Source organism: Arachis stenosperma, chromosome 5 (assembly GCF_014773155.1).
Source record: "Arachis stenosperma cultivar V10309 chromosome 5, arast.V10309.gnm1.PFL2, whole genome shotgun sequence".
In the NCBI taxonomy this organism is placed as follows: domain Eukaryota; kingdom Viridiplantae; phylum Streptophyta; class Magnoliopsida; order Fabales; family Fabaceae; genus Arachis; species Arachis stenosperma.
The window spans coordinates 76,300,976-76,309,077 of NC_080381.1; the positions used below are offsets into that span (position 1 = coordinate 76,300,976).

The 8,102-nt window shown below is 39.7% G+C and overlaps 1 non-coding gene across 1 annotated transcript; it reads left to right on the top strand.

Moving 5' to 3' along the window:
- The first annotated feature begins 1,618 nt into the window (after positions 1-1,618).
- On the top strand, positions 1,619-1,722 carry LOC130983837 (small nucleolar RNA R71). Its single transcript, XR_009087810.1, has one exon. It is a non-coding gene; the product is annotated as a small nucleolar RNA R71 (small nucleolar RNA).
- Positions 1,723-8,102: the final 6,380 nt, after the last annotated feature.

Here is an 8,102-nt window from a genome sequence, read left to right on the forward strand (position 1 = left end):
GAACACGTTAAACACCAATTTCTCATCATGTAGTCTAAGAGTGAGTTCACCCTTTTGGACATCTATGATGGCTCCAGCAGTAGCCAAGAAGGGTCTTCCCAGGATTATCGAAGCTTTGGCTTCTTCCTCCATATCTAACACCACAAAATCGGCAGGGAATATAAAATCTCCCACTTTCACCAACAAATCCTCAACTATTCCATGAGGGAATTTAAAAGTTTGATCTGCCAATTGGAGGGCCATTCTTGTTGGTTTAGCTTCCTCAATCTTCATTCTTCTCATCATTGTTAGAGACATCAAATTGATACTGGCCCCTAAGTCACACAAGGCCTTCTCCACCATGACTTCTCCTATGATGCAGGGAATTTGGAAACTGCCTGGATCCTTTAATTTCCGAGGCAATTTGTGTTGAATGATGGCACTGCATTCTTCAGTCAACAACACAGTTTCCTCATTTCTCCAGCTTCTCTTCTTGGTCATTAATTCCTTTAAGAATTTTGCATAGAGTGGCATTTGCTCTATTGCCTCAGCAAACGGAATGTTGATTTGAAGCTTCTTGAAAATCTCCAAAAATCTGGAGAATTGCCCATCCTTTTCTCTTTTCATCAAACGTTGAGGATATGGTGCTTTGGGTGTGTAAGGCTTCAGGACCTCTTTTTCTTTTTCTTTTGTTGCAGACGGTGTAGAAGATTGTCCCTGTTCCTTGTCTCTCACATTTTCTTTTTCTTCATCCTCTGTGGTTTCCTTTGAGATCTCCTTCAGCTTCGTTCCACTTCTGAGGGTTATAGCCTTACATTCTTCCCTTGCAATAGCCTTGGCAGCATGAGAAACGCTTGGCCCAGGAGTTTGCTTAGACAAGTACTCAATTTGATTTTCTAGCTTCTGGATGGCAGCTCCTTGGTTTTGCAAGTTGGAATTTACTTCTTCCTTAAAGGCTTTCAATTCGGTTATGTCTTGACTCATGGTTGCAAGCATTCTTTCTATCCTGTTTAATTGATCTTGAAATTGTTGGTTCGGATTAGGTTGGGCAGGTTGATTATTTTGGCCATGATATGGTGGTTGGGAGTAAGTGTTTTGTGTGGCTTGGTATGATCTTTGGTTGGAGTTTTGGTATGTGGAATTGTTATGTTGGTTATGGTTGTAAGATTTGTGGTTTTGTGGTTGGGTTTGCTGGTTTCCCCACCCAAAGTTTGGGTGGTTTTTCCATCCTGGGTTGTAAGTGTTGGAATGTGGATCATATGATTGCCTTTGTTGATTTCCCACATAGTTGGCCTCTTCCCAATCACCTCCTTCAATGCTTACTTCCTCTTGATCTTGTGTGTGTATCGCAGCCACTTGCTTTGTGTCTAATTTCCTGGTGAGCTCTGCTAGTTGCTTGGCAAACACCTTGTTTTGGGCTAGAATTGTATTAACATGGTTCAGCTCCATGACTCCCTTAGTGTTGTGTCTCTCTGAAGCATAATAGTATTCATTCTCAGCCACTGTCTCAATCACTTCAATGGCTTCTTCCACAGTCTTTTTCCTGTTCAATGAACCTCCTCATGAATGGTCTACAGCCTTCCTTGATTCATAAGAAAGTCCATCATAGAAAATATGCAATTGCACCCAGTCAGGGAACATGTTTGGTGGACATTTCCTTGTCAATTCTTTGAACCTCTCCCATGCCTCGTAGAGCGTCTCACCATCTTGTTGTCTAAAAGTTTGAACCTCAGATCGAAGCCTATTGACCTTTTGTGGGGGGTAGAAACGTGCCAGAAACTTGCTCTCCACCTCATCCCAGGTTGTTAGGCTGTCCCTTGGGAATGATTCCAGCCACTTAGCTGCCTTGTCCCTAAGTGAAAATGGAAACAAGAGCAGTTTATAGGCATCGTCCTGGACTCCATTGGACTTCACAGTGTCGCAAATTCTCAGGAATTTGGTGAGATGTTGGTTTGGATCTTCATTAGCACTCCCACCAAATGAACAATGGTCCTCCACCAGTGATATTAACTGTGGTTTGAGTTCAAAATTATTGGCCTGAATGGGTGGTTTCTGAATGCTGCTACCACAATTCCCAGAGGTTGGGTTTATGTATGAACCAAGAACCCTCCTCTCAGGAATGGCATTGTTTCCATCAGCCCTCTCATGGTTGTGAAATTCTCTATCCATGTTGAGATCTAGAGCTTCCTCAAAGTTGTCCTCAGATTCTCCTTCAGATTCTTCTTCTCTCAGTACTCTCTTCCCTCTTGCTTCCCTTCTAAGTCTATAAAGGGTCCTCTCTGGTTCGGTATATGGGGGAGTTGATGCCTCTCCTCTCCTACCTGTCATACAAGAACACACCACAAGCCATAAACTTGATGTGCATAAACTTGTTATGCTACGATTTTAGGAAATTGCACGAGCGGCAAAATTCCTTCCGGCAAGTGCACCGGTTATCGTCAAGTAAAAACTCACAATAGAGTGAGGTCGAATACCACAAGGATTGGTTGAGTGAGCAATTCGAATTAGAAGTTTGATTAGTTGAGCGGAATCAACTTTTGGATGTGAATTGCATAAAGTAAATGTAGCAGGAAAAGTAAATTGCAAGGAATTGAAATTGCATAAACTTAAATTGCGAGAATTAAGGTGCGAGAAAGTAAATTGCTGAAAGTAAAAGGGAATTGGGGTGATTGCATGAATTGAAATTTGCAGAATATGAATAGAAGAGGATAGATCAGAGAGTGGGGTTCATTGGGTATTAGGAGATATTGAAATCTCCGAATCAAAACAGTTTCATCTCTTCCTCAACCAATGCATTCATTGAATCTTGCTTGGCAATCTTATATGATTGGATCCCAATTCCTTGGCTCACCAATTCTCTCTAAAAACAAACAAATTCCCAATCCCTTGGTTTAAATGTTCATAAGAAGAGATGATGCTTGATCACTGATTATACCACACAGTTTCATGAACCACAATTTGGTAGGATTACATGTCACAATATCCATCCAAACCCCAATCCAATTCACTGTGAGAAAGCTTCTCTAGCATGAATCCATCATTCCTTTCCCAAGGTTCCGAAGGATTCCAATTATGGGCAGTTTCTTTCCCAAGACAACTACCCAATGGAATTAGATCGAGAAGCTTTCTAACAAAATTCAAGAGAAAAGATTGAAGAAGAAGATGAAACTATTATTGATTCATTGAATTACAATAGAGCTCCCTAACCCAATGAAAGGGGTTTAGTGCTTCATAGCTCAGAATTCAATTACACAATATCCCAAAATTTTCTAGTGTAAAAAAATGTCAAAAGGTCCAAAGATTCTAACTAACTTCAATTCTATCCTATTTATACACTTTCTAAATTGAGCTTCTGTTGTGTTTCTTGGGCTTTGAGGCCTTTCCTTGATTTCCTTTTGCTTTAGGCTTATGGTCCATAATCCTGATGAGGCTGTGATCCAATTCTGTAACATTCATTGAGCAAACTTAGTGATAAACAAGTAATGACACAAGACTCAACAATTTGAAGTTCCAGACTCATCAATTCTTCAGGCCCAATCCCATAAACCATGATATTCACTTGGGTTTCACACCATAATACGTTTAAGTTAATAATTGTGCTCAATTGCTAACTTAAACTTCAATATTTTTGGCCCTGAAACCCTTTAAAATGGTTGCGTTTAAGTTGAAGTTTAAGTTTCAGTTTAAGGTTAAACTGAAACTTAAACGTGGAATTGGAAGAAAGCAACCCAGGAGAGTGAATATATCGAACACGTTTAACCTCCAGTTTAAGGTTAAACTGGAGGTTAAACTTGGAAATGAAGAAAGCAACCCTGGAGGCAATTTGTGGTCGAACACGTTTAACCTCCAGTTTAAGGTTAAACTGGAGGTTAAACTTGGAAATGAAGAAAGCAACCCTGGAGGCAATTTGGGTCGAGCACGTTTAACCTCCAGTTTGAGGTTAAACTGGAGGTTAAACGTGGAATGAAGAAAACACCCTGGAGGAGAAAAACAATCGAACACGTTTAACCTCCAGTTTGAGGTTAAACTGGAGGTTAAACGTGGAACTCTCCTGGTGCCTCTCTTGCTTCTGGCGTTTAACCTCCAGTTTAAGGTTAAACTGGAGGTTAAACGTGGAAATGCTTCTTTGGTGGGAGCAAGTGTCGAACACGTTTAACCTCCAGTTTGAGGTTAAACTGGAGGTTAAACGTGGAATGCTCCCTTGGTTCAAATCATCATTCTGGCGTTTAACCTCCAGTTTAAGGTTAAACTGGAGGTTAAACGTGGAATGCTTCTTAGTTCCCTTTCTCATTCTGGCGTTTAACTTCCAGTTTAAGGTCAAACTGGAGGTTAAACGCCAGTTACAGCATTTCCTCTCTCCTCATGATTTTGGCGTTTAAGCTCCAGTTTAACCTTAAACTGGAGCTTAAACGTCCCATTTGATATTCAAGCTTCCTTTATTGATTTTGTTGCTTCCTTGCCTAGCCTCTTCTTCCCTGAAATCATCCAAACAATTGCATCAAAGTCTTGCAAAATTTCATGAGAAATCATCCATTCACAGCATTCAAGTAATATAACTAAAAACTCATGAATTTGCATCATAATCATAATGTTTTGGATGGTTCCTTGCTTTGTTGTTCATTTAACCATTCTTGGTTACTTTAAGCTCAAGAATATGCATAAAACAACTAAAACTAACAGAAAAATGCTAGTGAAACTAGCCTAAGATGCCTTGGCATCACGAAGCAACAGATAATCAAATAGGATAAAAAGAAGATAATATACTATAAATCCCAAAATATCAATGAATATTAGTTCTAATTAGATGAGCGGGACTTGTAGCTTTTTGTTTCTCACTTTTTGGCATCTCACTTTTTCCTTTGAAGTTTTAGAATGATTGGCATCTATAGGAACTTAGAATTTCAGATAGTGTTATTGATTCTCCTAGTTAAGTATGTTGATTCTTGAACACAGCTACTTTTCTGAGTCTTGGCCGTGGACCTAAGCACTTTGTTTTCCAGCATTACCACCAGATACATAAATGCTACAGACACATAGCTGGGTGAACCTTTTAAGATTGTGACTCAGCTTTGCTAAAGTCCCCAGTTAGAGGTACAGCAGAGCTCCACACCCTTAATCTATGGTGTGTAGAAACTCCACCATTGAAAATACATAAGTGAAAGGTTCAGGCATGGCCGAATGGCCAGCCCCCCAAAACGTGATCAATAGTCTCCTAAGATGAAGAATAAAACAAAACTGAGACCAAAGATGTCTAATACAATAGTAGACTATCCTATTTATACTAGACTAGCTACTAGGGTTTACAGGAGTAAGTAATTGATGTATAAATCCACTTCCGGGGCCCACTTGGTGTATGTTTGGGCTGAGCTTGATCTATCCACGAGCTGAGGCTTCTTTTGGAGTTGAACGCCAAGTTGTAACATGTTTTGGGCATTCAACTCCGGGTTGTGACGTGTTTCTGGCGTTTGACTCCAGACAGCAATATGGAACTGACGTTAAGCGCCAATTTACGTCGTCAATTCCCGAATAAAGTATGAACTATTATAAGCGCGCCATTTAGAGTTCTGTAGCTCCAGAAAATCCATTTCGAGTGCAGGGAGGTCAGATTCCAACAGCATCAGCAGTCCGTTGTCAGCCTCCTTCTCAGAGTTTTGCTCAAGTCCCTCAATTTCAGCCAGAAATTACTTGAAATCATAGAAAAACACACAAACTCATAGTGAAGTCCAGAAATCTGAATTTAACATAAAAACTAATGAAAACATCCCTAAAAGTAGATCGAACTTACTAAAAACTACCTAAAAACAATGCCAAAAAGCGTATAAATTATCCGCTCATCACAACACCAAACTTAAATTGTTGCTTGTCCTCAAGCAACTGAAAACAATTAGGATAAAAAGAAGAGAATATACTATAAATTCCAAAATATCAATGAATATTAATTCTAATTAGATGAGCGGGACTTGTAGCTTTTTGCTTCTGAACAGTTTTGGCATCTCACTTTTTCCTTTGAAGTTTAGAATGATTGGCTTCTCTAGGAACATAGAATTTCGGATAGTGTTATTGATTCTCCTAGTTAAGCATGTTGATTCTTGAACACAGCTACTTTTATGAGTCTTGGCCGTAGCCCTAAGCATTTTGTTTTCTAGTATTACCACCGGATACATAAATTCCACAGACATATAACTGGGTGAACCTTTTCAGATTGTGACTCAGCTTTGCTAGAGTCCCCAGTTAGAGGTGTCCAGAGCTCTTAAGCACACTCTTTTTGCTTTGGATCATGACTTTAACCACTCAGTCTCAAGCTTTTCACTTGGACCTGCATGACACAAGCACATGGTTAGGGACAGCTTGGTTTAGCCGCTTAGGCCTGGATTTTATTTCCTTGGGCCCTCCTATCCATTAATGCTCAAAGCCTTGGATCCTTTTTACCCTTGCCTTTTGGTTTTAAGGGCTATTGGCTTTTTCTGCTTGCTTTTTCTTTTTCTTTCTATTTTTTTTGCCACTCTTTTTTTTTCACAAGCTTTTGCTTTTTCACTGCTTTTTCTTGCTTCAAGAATCAATTTCATGATTTTTTAGATTGTCAATAACATTTTTCCTTGTTCATCATTCTTTCAAGAGCCAACAGTTTTAACATTCATAAACAACAAGATCAAAAATATGCACTGTTCAAGCATTCATTCAGAAAATAAAAAGTATTGTCACCACATCAATATAACTAAACTAAATTCAAGGATAAATTCGAAATTCATGTACTTCTTGTTCTTTTGAATTAAAAACATTTTTCATTTAAGAAAGGTGAAGGATTAATGGAATTATTCATAACTTTAAGGCATAGTTACTAAACACTAATGATCATGAAGTAGAGACACAAAACATAAATGAACATATAATATAAAAATCGAACAGCAGAAAGAAATAAGAACAAGGAATGAATCCACCTTAGTGGCGTCTTCTTCTTGAAGGACCAACAATGTCCTTAAGCTCTTCTATGTCCATTCCTTGTCTTTGTTGCTCCTCCCTCATTACCCTTTGATCTTCTCTTATTTCATGAAGAATGACGGAGTGATCATGATGTTCCACCCTTAATTGTTCCACATTGTAGCTCAAATCTTCTAAGAAAGTGTTGAGTTATTCCCAATAGTTGTTGGGAGGAAAGTGCATCCCTTGAGGCATCTCAGGGATTTCTTGATGATGAGCTTCCTCATGCATCTCTTGAGATCCGTGGAGGGTCTCTCTTGCTTGCTCCATCCTCTTCTTGGTGATGGGCTTATCCTCTTCAATGGGGATGTCTCCTTCTATGATAACTCCAGCTGAGTAACATAGATGGCAAATAAGGTGAGGAAAAGCTAGCCTTGCCATGGTGGAGGGCTTTTTGGCTATTTTGTAGATTTCATTGGAGATGACTTCATGAACTTCTACTTCCTCTCCAATCATGATGCTATGAATCATGATGGCCTGATCCACAGTAACTTCAGATCGGTTGCTAGTGGGAATGATTGAGCGTTGAATGAACTCCAACCATCCTCTAGCCACAGGCTTGAGGTCCAGTCTTCTTAGTTGAACTGTCTTGCCTTTGGAGTCTCTTTTCCATTGAGCTCCTTCCACACATATGTCCATTAGGACTTAGTCCAACCTTTGATTGAAGTTGACCCTTCTATTGTAGGGGCGTTCATCTCCTTGCATCATGGGCAAGTGGAACGCCAACCTCACATTTTCTGGACTAAAATCTAAGTATTTCCCCCGAACCATTGTGAGATAATTCTTTGGACTCGGGTTCATACTTTGATCATGGTTCTTAGTGATCCATGCATTGGCATAGAATTCTTGAACCATTAAGATTCTGACTTGTTGCATGGGGTTGGTTAGGACTTCCCAACCTCTTCTTCGGATTTCATGTCAGATCTCCGGATACTCATTTTTCTTAAGCTTGAAAGGGACCTCCGGGATCACCTTCTTCTTTGCCACAACATCATAGAAGTGGTCTTGATGGCTTTTGGAGATGAATCTTTCCATCTCCCATGACTCAGAGGTGGAAGCTTTTGTCTTCCCTTTTCCTTTTCTAGAGGATTCTCCGGCCTTAGGTGCCATTGATGGTAATGGAAAACAAAAAAGATTATGCTTTG